The following is a 13,923-nucleotide window of genomic DNA, read 5'->3' as shown; positions in this document are numbered from 1 at the left end:
ACCTGGAAAGCCCACAAACAAGTTCCTTTAGACTGTTTTCAGCAGGAGAAAGGTTTTGCAATTTCACATACATTTATTTGCCCAATATTGTGATAGTCACAGAGCTGGGTGAAGAGCATTGCAGAATCCTGAAACTATATCACTAGCAATCATATTCTGGGGCCCTTGCTTCTGTCTCCTGAACTTTTCACCAGTCATTCCCCTCATATTTTCAAGTTCTCCTCACAGAGTTAACAGCTAGATGCTTGCTTTTCCCCACCTTTCTTTTTTTAAAGCCTGACATTTTGGGGATATTTCCTGTCTTCTGCTTCGTCCTGTAAAACTCAACATTTTAACTGCTGCTGTCTTCCACTCCAGGTCACCCTTTTTAATTGCTAATTCTCATTCTGACTTAATCAATGTTCCTAACTTAAATATCTCAGCTGGGAATGAGCCACTAACGATTCTGGGGAGCTTCATAGCAGAGTGGATTATTTTCAGAATCTTGTATGAACAGTTTTGTTGGCTTAATTCTCCTTGGAAAGTAAGCATTCGGTTGATCACGTAGGTACTCAGAAACACACTTGCCGCTGCTTGATAGCTTTCTGCTAAGTCTGTGACAATGCCGAAGCTACGAGGAATAATCTACATTTCACCTTTCAGTTCATGAGCATGTGATACTGCCTTATAATAATTCAGAGCTGTGCTTCGTCTTTCCCAGGGGTACACACCTCAAACCACTCTGAAGGCCTGTCAGGGATGCCAGTTCCCTCAGCCTCCCCTGGGCAACCACAAGTTTAGGTAACACTGCTTTAAATTTTTTTGCTCCCACCAATTTACTCAGAATGTTTTAAAGGCCTCCTAGCAGCTGATACAGGAGGCTTAGGTGTGAGATGAACACAAGCCGTAGAGACGGGATGAATTTTAAGATTATTGATTTATTAAAGAGTTGCTATGCACATATGGACTTATACCGAGGTCTTAAATGTGGTGGTTGACTGGTTCTGAAGGTTCAAGTGACATTGTCACTAGCCCTATCCTCTAAGTGGCTTTTACCTCAGGCCAAATCCCCCAAACTTCCACCCCAACCAGTTAGTTCCACAGCTCAGTCCATCTAGTGGGAACAATCTGCCACTTTACCTCAAAGCTCCTCTAGTTGTACCAGAGGTGAGAAACAGGAGTCCGGTATCTTTGGTCAAATATGAAATAAAGTAAGCAGCTGAATGAAAGAATGTCGTAGCTGTTACATTTACAGTATATAAATGCTTGAATAGTTCCTGTTATGCACGCATCTCAAGGCGATGTGCAAAAGATCATAACATACAGGTCAAATAATCAAATACAGTAAATAAAATGAAGTGGTTAAAAACAAAACACTTAAAAAAAAGAAGCAGCAGCCCATTGGCCTCTACCTAAACCAGGACCCATTCTGCCAGCAGGTGGAGGGACGTCTATACCCTCGGAACCAGAGGAAAAAGAAGACACACCGCTCTAGGTGTAACAGAATAGTTCAGGATGTCTCTGCAGCTACTAAGTTGGAATATAAATGGCGGAAATTCCCCGGAGAAAAGAAGGAGGCTATTTCAGATATTGAAGAAAGAGAAATTGGACATTATTTGTTTACAAGAAACCCATGTAACCAGGCTCCACAGGAAAGTTTTGGTTAACAAAAGACTAGGCCAAGAATTTATCTCTTCAGATAAGGTGAAGAAAAGAGGAGTGGTGATTTATGCTAAGGAGAGTCTGACACCTAAATTTCTATTTAAAGATGAACATGGAAGAATTTTGGCAATTGAAATTCAGACTCAAGGAGAAAAAATATTGTTATTAGGAATTTATGCTCCAAATGACGGGAAATCGGAATTTTTCAAGAAGCTGCATGAGACTTTGTTGGACTATCTGGACTATGCTAACATCATAATGATGGGAGACATGAATGGAGTGGTGTCTACACATATGGATAAGTCTTACAACCAAAATTTAACATCAGACGGCAGACTGCCTAAAACTTTTTTTGAAATGACTGACAATCTGGATTTGATTGATATATGGAGGACAAAGAACCCCCTAGGTAAAGAAGGCACTTTCTTCTCTGAGGCCCACCTGTCCTGGTCAAGGATCGACCAAATTTGGACTTCCAGGGGGCTGGCACCCAAGACCAAAAAGGTGGAAATCTGCCCAAAAACATGCTCCGACCACAACGCTCTGAAAATAGAACTCAGATTAACTCAACCCGGTTCCTTCAGATGGAGAATGAATGACACACTACTAAGAGATCAAGAGATTGTGAAAAAGGCCCAAAAAACACTAAAGGACTACTTTGAGATAAATCTGAACACTACAGTAGAAAAAAGAACAATCTGGGACGCAAGCAAAGCTGTTATGAGAGGGTTTCTGATACAACAGAATACAATTAAGAAGAAGCTCTGGAATGGAAAGAAAGATAAAATATTGGAGAAAATACGCCAGGGAGAGGAAAAATTGAGAACCAAACCAAAGTCAAAGGAGCTGCTGAGAGAAATTAAATTCCATCAAGTAGAATATTCAAAATTGATTAACCAGGAGATTGAATGGAAAATAAAACAGATGAAGCAAAGATCTTTTGAATCAGCAAACAAATGTGGAAAGCTGCTAGCCTGGCAGCTGAAAAAAAGACAAAAGCTAAATACGATAACAAATCTAGAGATTGAAGGAAGGATGGTACAGAAACCAGAAGAAATTAGGAAGTGCTTCCACAGATATTTCAAAGAACTCTATACACAGGGGCCTCAGAAAGAATCTGAGATAGATCAATTTTTAAAGATAAATGGACTATCAAAAATAACTCAAGATAAAAGATCAATCTTGAACTCTATAATAACTACTCAAGAAATTGAAGGTGCCATTCAGAACATGCAACTAGGCAAATCTCCAGGCCCGGATGGGCTTACCTCCAAATACTACAAGACTTTGAAGGATTATTTGATACAACCTTTGTTGGAGGTATGCAACCAGATTTTGGATGGGAAGAGGGCACCAGAAACGTGGAAAGAAGCCTTCATCACATTGATACCTAAGACAGAATCTGAAAAGACTCAGCTCAAGAACTACCGCCCCATCTCACTCCTGAATGTGGATTACAAAATATTTGCAGACATTTTGGCAAGTAGACTTAAAAAAGTCTTAAATGAAGTAATTCACAAAGACCAGGCAGGCTTTCTCCCTGGTAGACATTTATATGAGAATACCAGAAACATCATTGATATTTTGGAACTTTTACAAACCAACATGAACACAAGGGCGGTGTTAATTTTTATTGATGCGGAGAAAGCATTTGACAATATATCTTGGAGGTTCATGAAGAAAAACTTGGAAGGGATGGGAGTGGGGCGGGGGTTTGAAAATGGGTTACGAGCAATTTATTCAGAGCAAAAGGCTAAATTAATAGTGAACAATGTGGTGACGGAGGAGTTTAAAATTGAAAAAGGGACACGACAAGGGTGCCCTCTATCCCCTCTTTTATTCATTTCAGTCCTGGAGGTGCTATTGAATATGATAAGGAAGGACCGGTTGGTACAAGGGATAGAGGTCGGAGTGAAACAATACAAATTGAAAGCTTTTGCAGATGATCTAGTTTTGACACTGCAGGAGCCAGAATCCAGTACAAAAAGAGCTCTTGAACTGATATCTGAGTTTGGTCGGGTGGCGGGATTTAAGTTGAACAAGCAAAAAACCAAGGTTTTGACCAAGAATTTGACACTTACAGAAACAGAGGGGTTTCAGAGAGAAACAGAACTGAATGTGGTAAAAAAAGTGAAGTACCTAGGGATCAATTTGTCTTCCAAAAATTTGAATTTATTTAAGGACAACTATGAAAAATGTTGGTCGGAAGTTAAGAAGGATTTAGAAATTTGGTCAAGATTGAAACTTTCCTTGTTGGGAAGGATTGCAGCAATAAAAATGAATGTGTTGCCGAAAATGTTATTTTTGTTTCAAACCCTACAGATCGTGGACAGAGTGGAATGCTTTGGAAAATGGCAGAAGGATATATCTAGGTTTGTCTGGCAGGGCAAAAAGCCCCGAATAAAGTATAAAATATTAACAGACTCAAAAGAAAGAGGGGGGTTTGCCCTGCCGGATTTGAGGTTGTATTATGAAGCTGCAGCCTTCTGCTGGTTGAAAGATTGGTTTTTGTTGGAAAACACCGATGTCCTAGATCTGGAAGGTTTTGATAATGCTTTTGGCTGGCACGCATACCTATGGTATGACAAGGTTAAAGTTCACAAATTGTTTAAAAGCCATATTGTCAGAAAAGCAATTTTTGCAGTCTGGACGAAATACAAAGACTTATTAGAGAGTAAAACACCGAGGTGGTTGTCACCGGTGGAGGCCAAGGCTCAAAAAAGACCCAATATGGAGGCCTATTGGCCGAAATATTGGGAATTAATTGAAAAAATTGGAGACAGTTGGAAGTTGCAGAGCCAGGATAAACTAAAAAACAAGGTGCGAGATTGGTTACATTATGCTCAAATTCAAGAGGTTTTTAAAATGGATAAAAAAGTTGGTTTCCAGGAGGAGAAATCGAAACTAGAGACAGAATTGTTAGAACCAAAGACCAAGATTTTATCTAGAATGTATAACTTGCTGCTTATGTGGAACACACAGGATGAATTAGTTAAATCTGCTATGATAAAATGGGCACAGGATGTTGGACATAATATTATGTTTGAAGACTGGGAAAGGTTATGGAACACCGGAATGAAATTTACGGCATGTAGTGCCTTGAAGGAAAACATTATGAAAATGATATACCGGTGGTACATGACCCCAGTCAAGTTAGCTAAGATACATCACCTGTCTGACAATAAATGTTGGAAGTGTAAGGAAGCAGAGGGGACTTTCTTCCATCTCTGGTGGACCTGCCCAAAAGTGAAGACCTTCTGGGAAATGATTTATAATGAATTGAAAAAGGTATTTAGGTATACCTTTCCCAAGAAACCAGAGGCCTTCCTGCTGGGCATGGTGGACCAGAAATTGCCAAAGAAAGACAGAACTTTGTTTATGTATGCTAGCACAGCAGCAAGAATACTCATTGCTAAGAGTTGGAAGACACAAGATTTGCCCACGCTGGAGGAATGGCAGAAGCAGTTGATGGACTACATGGAGTTAGCTGAACTGACCGGCAGAATCCGAGATCTGGATAAAGAAACAATTGAGGAGGACTGGAAAAAATTTAAAGACTATTTGCAAAAATACTACAAGCTGTATGAATCTTAAGATAGTGCATGATTAGGAAAAGTTATGCTTTTGTAATCATGATTAAGTAAATTGTAAAATAAGTGATAAAAGAGAAAAGGAGACAATGTGAATTGAACATGTTATGTTTATTTTAAAGGCACTGAAACTGAGATACAATATATCGAATTTGGGTACATAACATTTGAAAGTTACAATAAGGCATGAAATAAGGTAACAAAATGCTGACATTGTTAAATTTAAATAACGCAGAATCGGAAGGGGTGGGGAAGTCCAAGTTGTTTTTGTTTGTTTTTGTTGTTAAAAAAAAGGGAAAATTTGTTTCTTGCAATTATGTTATTTGTTTGTAACCTATAGAATTATGGAAAGAAACGCAATAAAAAATTTATAAAAAAAAAAAAAAAACAAAACACTTAAAGTTCTACAGTGGCAAACAACCCATAGCCAGCAAAAGCATTCATTCAAGTACAGTAGACTTGGAACTTGCACCAGGATTACGTACTGGAGTCGGAATCGCTTCCATGTGACCATCCCTATTTTTCCAAAGATAATTTGTGTGATTTCAGCTGGCCAGCCGCCAAGCTACAATCCCACAAGTTTCAGGTCGGCTGTTCTTACTCGTTCTATCCTCCTAATGTAATTAATTCACTTCTCAGGGTGGCTTGCAATATACTCAATATAACTTCATGCAACCAACAAAAACAGTTACAAAAATACAAGAGAGTGAGGTGCAGGCACATTTTCAGGCTGACCATGGATGACGAGGCAACACAAGTTTTCCCGAGGGATCAATCAGGTTCTTAAATAAGAGTCGCCTACTCTACAAACGCAAGATACAATTCTTTCTAATGAAACGAAGGTGCAGTATGTGTGCAGCTCCAGCAGATGTCAGCATTTGGAAGCGAGGGAAATCAGCAAAGGGGAGAAATGGGTTTAAAGTACTGCGGCGAGCCTAAACCACAGCATTCATTGAACGTCTTCTAATGCTTGTTGGACTCAAGGCTGTGCTTTTTGTGGGCTCTGTGCTTTTAATTTGATTCCCGAGTGCCAACTTCTGGTGGGGGTTTTCTGAACCACAGGTCAAAATACAGACTTGTAAATCGAACTTGAAGATTCCTAAAAGACCTGCCCTAAGCATTTTTGAACTTTAAGAAGTGCCCTTTGTCAGACCGTTTGCCCATCTAGCTCAGTATTGTCTATTTTGACTGGCAACAACTGCTGAGGAGGTCTGGGACACTCAGAGGTCTTTCCCATTGGAAGGGCCATAGCTCAGTGGCCGAGCAGCTGTTTTAAACACAGAAGGTTCCATGTTCAATCCCTGGCGTCTCCATGTAAGGCTGGGAGAAACCAAGGAGAGCAGCTGCCGGTCAGTGTAGGTAATACTGAGCTATATGTAGGGCTGGGCAATATCTGGTTTTCAACATTGCAATATATCACCAGCTAAACATCGCAATATATTGATATATCACAAAAGGATGGAGCTATGTAGAGACATTGGCTGGCTTCAGGGTTTTTCCCACATTGTGATTTTTGCATAGTGCACTCACACACACACACATCATGACTGGCAATATATTGCCGGGTAAAAAATTATGAAACCGATATTACGATATGGACTTCAAAGTGGTTTTGGATTATATATTGATACATCGCCTAGCCCTAGCTCTATGCACTACTTGTCTGAGTCAAGCTGTGTACGTGCCAGAATGTTAATGTGCACATGGGCCACACTAAACAGATTGTTCCATGTTTTCTTTTGTGCACACGTGTATCTCAATGTTTCCAATCCACACTAGTGGTGCTTTATGAGATGAATTTGCACTTTGTGGTGCTGTCCCCTCCTCTCAGGTACAGTCGTACCTTGGAAGTCGAATGGAGTCCATTCTGGAAGTTCATTCGAATTCCAAAATGTTCAGAAACCAAAGCGCGGCTTCTGATTGGCTGCACCATGGACTGCACCAAAGCCACTTAAACTGCCATGTGTACGCAACCACTATAAGGCAGTTCCCTCTGTTCAGCACCTGCTAGTTGAGCCTTTTAACTAGAGATGCCAAAGATTAAACCTGGAACCTTCTGCAAGCAAAGTGCATGTTCTACCAGCAACCCCTCCTTTTCTACATTTGCATTCATGAATTTTCAACTATGCACCTTTAGGTAGGAGAAAAAAACACAGAAATTCACTGGTGCATCTTTTTAGTTTAGAGATACTGGGATGGGGAAAGCTTCATTCTACGTTTTTTGGCAGGGCTAGCAAGCCTTACCCTATTTGAATACAATTCAACAGGTGTTCTAACATTTATTATTATTATTACAATTTATTGCCCACCCTTAACCTCAAGGTGTCAGGGTGGATTACAACAATTAAAACAGCTTAATGCAAGCATTCTCCATTGTATAGTTGACCTGCAGGATCTCCAAACCAGACCTGTGCTTAGATTTGACAGCAACATTTGTAACAACAGTTGAATTTTTGGATTGAATATTTGCGATTCCAGAACTTCTGAATCTTGCCCTGATGCCTGTCAATCAATCTGAAAGACACTGTACTTTTAATTAATCTGCTACGCATTCATTGTGAGCCAGGATGTGTTTATTGCTGTCAAGGCTTGCGCTAATGAGCACAATTCATCTGTATTCAAGTGTTTTCATGCCAAATCATCTTCTTTAATCAGTGAGGCTTAAAGTAAAATATACATGTGCAAGATTGAGGCTGAACTTCAAAGCACGCTTCGAAGGAAGCCCTGAGCTGGGCTTGCTGCTTAGTAAATATGGTCAGTTAGAGTCACAGTGTAAACTAGGTTAGGATTGGAACCTTAAAACTACAAATGCAAAGGTCTGCAAACAAAAAAAAGCATGCATATGCATGAAGATGGTTGGGGCATTCAGCTGGTGTGGACAACTGATGTATTGATGGCCTGGCAATGCAAACAGAACCAGCAGAAGTTGGTATTAGAAGGTTAATGGCTGTGGTGGAGGAGCCCTCATATTGCTTCTGTTGAAATATGGCAACTGCACCAATGTGCGGCAACTGAAGATAATAGAGGGGAAATCCAGTTTTATTTTCTGCCTGGAGAAAGCGTGTCACTCCAATATAGGGGGTTGTGGATAATAAAACCATGGCTTTTGCCGTAAGAAGAGCCCTACTGGATGAGACCAAAGGCCAATCCAATCAAGTATTCTGTTCTTACAGTGGCCAGCCAGATGCCCATGGGAAGCCAGCAAACATGACATGAGCATGGCAGCACTCTTCACGTTTGTACTCCCCAGCTCCAGAGTAGATCAGGCAGAATTTGAATATATTTTGAATTGTCCCAGCCTTTGGAAGGGAATAGGTACATTTAGGCACATTGTCATTATTGGATACGGTTTTGTTGGGTTTTATGTTGTTGGCCTCCCTGCGCACTCTTTGGGGAGAAAGGGCAGGATAGAAATTTAATAAATAAACACTAGTCTCTGGTTTGAATCACTAGCAAAGCCAGATACTTGTGATGTCTCAAGATAGCCACACAGCACCATAGAAAGAAAAGGCTAAGCAGTAAACCCTACAGAAATCTGGAGTGGAGTCCCTAAGACAGTTGGATGGTGCCCTGTATGCCTCCCAGCTGGTGCCAAATGTATTGCTCTGCTTCCCTTTGGACCACATCAGCAAGGCCAAGAGGGGTTGCGCTTGTCATCTGGGCATCCCAGGAGCTCCCTATGCACTGTTCAGGCTTGCAACGCAGAGAGGTCACTTTGATGCTGCTAATGCAGCAAAAACTAGGGAGGCAGAGGTTATGAGTGACTGGTCTCTGCAGCCACAGCAGGTGCTGTGATTCTCCAGCAGTTTGACTTCACCCATAGAGACGCACTCCGTTGTCTCTCGAGAAGGATAGATGCCAACAATAAAAAGAACAAGCAACTGGTATTCAGAGCCTGCAACACTGGAACCACCTAGGAAGTTACCATTGGTTCATCTAGCTCAGTATTGTCTACAATGCAGTAGCTCTCCAAAGTTTCAAACAGAACAGCTGGAGATGTCCTGGAGAAGTTGAGGATTGATGCTCTACCACTGAACTACAGCCCCTCTCTAAAGGTAGCTCATAGCCATCTTGACTCATAGTCACTGATGGCTTTATCCACCATGAATTTCAGACATGGAAGAATTCAGCACCATCCTTATCTTCAGAGCTCTTTATTGTCCATGAAACTCTGTGATATGGCATGGACTTAGATTTCATAAAGAAAAGTAAACAAGCTACAGTGGATGTTCAGGTTGCGAACATGATCCATGCGGGAGTCACGTTTGCAACCCGCAGTGTTTGCAACCCACAGCCTCGCATCTGTGCACGCGTGGGTCACGATTCAGCGCTTCTGCAAAGAGCGCAAAGAGCGCCGAAACATGGAAGTAACCCGTTCTGGTACTTCTGGGTTTGGCACAGTGCGCAACCCGAAAACGCATGACCTGAAGCGTCTGTAACCCGAAGTATGACTTATTTGATTTTCCGAAATTCATCTTCAAGACGTTGCAAGACTTTTGGTAGCCTTCTCTAACTCTTCTATTTCATAGTTACCATTCTGGTCACTGGCAGACCATTGCAATTGGGGAGGTAGTTTTCTGTGTTCTCTGTATCCCGTGACTTTCACAGAAGGATCCTGTGGTATGTTCAAAAGGCACACTATGAAATGTGGTCATCAATAATGAAAGCTAAAAGACAGCTGAGATAATGAATAAACCACGAGTGCTTTGTGATGTACACTCCTTGCTGCACTGCTCTGTCTGATAGCCTCCCACAATTTTGCCTATGCTCCTGTGGAAAAAAAAGGATATTGCTGAAGTATCTGAGAGCATTTAGCCTTACATGAGAATAAGTGCATCTTTTGTTCTCTGTGTTATGTCAGAAAGGAATTTGTTCTATCCATAAAAGAACTGAAGGGTGAAAAGTGATTTCCTCGGGCATGTATGCAAGGTGTGTGGCAGAATAACATTTAAAGAGCTTCTACAATGGTTGGGAAACCTTTTTTAGGTCAAGGACCACATTCCTTTCTGGGCAGTTTTCTGAGGGCCACATGCTAGTGAGCGGCAGGGCCGGAGGTAGAAGTGGGTAGAGCGACCTTTGTACAATAGGCTAATTTCTACATACACTTGCATGCGCAGCTCTGTCCTCCAGACAAGCAAAAGTCATTGTCAAGGACACATTCCAGCCAGGCAAAGCCACTCAAGGATGATGAGAGGCAATGCTGGTGAGGAGTGGCCCCTTTAGGAGAATTCCGTGGGTGCCTAGATCCAAGTTTGGGGCAAGTACTCTTTGGTGAGGCTGTCCCAGCAGAGATTTAAAATCACAAAACATGCAGCAAAGTAAAATGTGGAAAAGTAGGCTGCTAGACCTTTAAAATATCCTCTTCTAAGTGTCTTTCAAACATAGAAAGTTTGGTAAGTTTAAGAAAATGGTTTACTTACAAACTCTTCACAAGGTCAGTTTCATGTGCTTTCCAATATAGCAGCAAGCAAAGGCAGGCAGTTCAACTTAGTTTCAAAAATGTTTCTAAATTATTTGTATAGGAAACCAAAGATGGCTTGCTAAGGCCACATGATCTGGGCTTGGAGCAACTAGCCCAGGCATCCTTACTGGCTGGTACACACAGTAAAAAGGGGGTCTTGGTGAAAAGAACAAAGAGTTTGGTAATCCTACTCCCAATGTGAGGGTATGTGGCCTATTTAAGCCTGGCAGGAGTGCATACTCTATGGTCTTAACCTCTACATGCCTTAGTTGTTAGTCATGTTGGTTATATGAGGCTGATTTATATCACATAGGCAGCCCCACAAGCCTGAGGTTCCCCATCCTTGTTCTACATTGTCAAAACTTTCCACATTCTAAGAGACAAAGTTCATCCTCAGCCATGCACATGAAATCACAGAACGACTTTCATCATATGGAAATTCACCTGACATGGAGGGATGGGGATGTAATGCAGGGAATGAGCAGGTAGGCTAATATGCTCTGGACTTTTGTGAGTCCTATTCAGTTGTTTCTCTGTATCTGATTGCTCTATTTACCTATGTTGTCCCATGCTTCCTTAATTCATATATTCCAATGCTGGCCCTAGAAAAACTAATGCTAGGTCAGATTTAGACCAGCTTTACTATGTGTGACAATATTTGTTCCCGAGTGCAATCAACTAGTCACACTAAATCAAATTATTATTCTGTTTTTCCCTACTAGAAAAAAAAGGAAGGGGAGAGAAAACTACCCATAAATGTTTAGTAACTCAGCTGACTGCATCTGCAGATGGTACAATGATGCACACAGAATTCTAATGAATTTTATATAAATGATGGAGTTTCCTCTCTCTGGTTGTTTTAAAAGCCACAATATTTAAGGTTGTGGAGGAGGAAAAGCTCTCAGCATTTGCACCCTTAGTTATGGGGGAAACTACTGGTGAGAAAGCATCACCCAAAACATTCAGTGGCCAAGTAAGTTATTACATTCAGGGTAATCATATATATATATTAATTAATTAATAGGCATTTCACGTTTGGACTCCCATTTCTACCTGGTCACCTATGGCAAGAGAAAACTGCTTCCAGGAGACCAAATAGAGGCACTTGACAAAGGTTGATCTCTCTCTTTTACTCACACAAATGAGTGTCAGGGGTATGAGCAGGCAGACAGGCTACTGCTACACTTTTGTGGTCATATTTTCAAAGCTGAACTGACCAAACAGCAGTTGCACAGAACACACGGCAAGCTCATTGGCAGTCTGGCCATTCCTATTCTCTCATGCTGAAGAGTGGAAGGAATACCTGAGAGCTTTTAGAGTTCTGTCATCCCTGACTCAGGAGGACTTCAGTCTCTGTGGCTGAGTGCTTTCTATGCTTCTGTTAGCACTGGGGCAGCTATCTGCTTGTTTGCATACGACTTTCCGCTTGTTATTATTTAATCAATCTGATGAATATTTCACTCCCGGCTCACTTATGTAAGATTCCTAGTGGTGCTTCAGGTTTCACATCTAGTTGGGAGTCCTAATTTTTTTATTGCAAGCCTATAACTGTCACAAACAAACAATTTTCTGTCTGCATGGAAAAGAGCTTAAGTGTGTCCAGCGCACTCTCAGGAAGGAAGCTAGACGAAACTCAGCAGAGGAGTTCTCTTAAGTGCCATTGTGGCAGCAATAGAAGGAAACATCTACTACATTAGCTAGAGCTAGTCTAGATGGAGCTTTTCGGAGGAGGGAGGAAGTGCTGGCTGTATGCCTGAGACCTAATTCCTGGACCCAGCATGGATCAAACTCTTGGAATAGCCAAACTAGTTTCCTGGTGAGGTAGTGGCCTAAGTATGGGTCATTAAGGTAACAAAGGAAGTGACTCTGTGCAAGAAAACCAATAGGTGGGGGCCCCTCCCTCAGCTGCCTGGTAGTTAGAAAGACAAAGGTGAGAGTTGTGTGGAAGCTAGCAGGCTGGGCAGCTTGGAGCCAGAGCTATGTCCAATTGCTGTTGGAATTTAAGGGTGTAGCTATGGGACAAGCAAGATTAGTTGTTCATTATGGTTGCTAGTTTAATAAATCTAAGGCCTTTTAAACGAAGAGGGGTATTGCTTTGTTTGTTATTATGTTATGTATCTTTGAGTTTTTATATTGCAAGCTGTCCGGCGATCCTTAGATGAAGGGTGGTATAGAAATTTAATAAATAAAATCAATACATTTTTTCCATCACACCCACTGATCTGAAATAATCTCTGTGTGCATTTACCATACCCTCAGGCATCACACTTCTGGAAGCAGATATTCAAACTTAGAAATTTTGTTATTAAAAACACTGAATTTGTGCAGTTCCACCCAAGCATGCCCACTAGCCTTTCCAATACATTTTATTCCGGTGTACTGAAAAACCAGGGAAACCGATTGCCGGGGATCGAGAAGTAGCCAAGGAAACAAGAGAAATATGCTACTGCCACAAATTTTGTAGGGCAGTGAAGTGTTTGAGAGATTTGATCTCTACCATCAGTTTTCCCATATTGTCCTTGACAGCTTGCAACCATGTCTAAAGAAACAGGCTACTTGCATGTGTGAATTTCTGTGAACCAGCCTGAACATTGCCCCCTTTTTTTAGGTGTACACCCAATACATGTGTAAATGCAGCAACCGGGTGTTTGAAAATGCATGCATTGTGCAAGTATGCATGTCAGAGATATGGGGCTGGATGTGGCTCCACGCTGAGCGTACAGTTGCTGGCAAAGCTGCAATTGCTGCCATGCATTGTGCGCAGCAGTTGACAAATTTTGGCTGGCCTTGGTAGCCAACCCAATGTGTGGTTACCTGAATCCTGCAGAAGATCAAGGGCAATTCCCTCTCCCCAGCTCCCAGGGGGTTGGAGGCTGTAAGTGAGGCTTCCTCAACCTTGGCCTTCCAGATGTTTTGAGACTACAATTCCCATCACCCTGACCACTGGTCCTGCTAGCTAGGGATCATGGGAGTTGTAGGCCAAAAACATCTAGAGGGCCAAGGTTGAGGAAGCCTGCTGTAAGTGAACATCTGCTCCTGAGGTGCTCAGAGGGCTTCAGTAGCACAGTGCAACTGCAGGGGTGATTCCCAGCTTCACAGCCAGGGAATAAGTCTGAGTCTTGTACCAGGGGCACATGGCATGCCGAGTGTGGCAAATGGAATTGCAGACCCTTGTTGATATGTAAAACAGCCCTGAGGACCAAATGTCTTAGACCAGCGCAGTGGTAAATT

Source organism: Podarcis muralis, chromosome 5, assembly GCF_964188315.1.
Source record: "Podarcis muralis chromosome 5, rPodMur119.hap1.1, whole genome shotgun sequence".
NCBI classification, from domain to species: Eukaryota; Metazoa; Chordata; class Lepidosauria; order Squamata; family Lacertidae; genus Podarcis; species Podarcis muralis.
The sequence above is the reverse complement of the archived record's forward strand: the minus strand, read 5'-3'. Positions refer to the sequence as shown.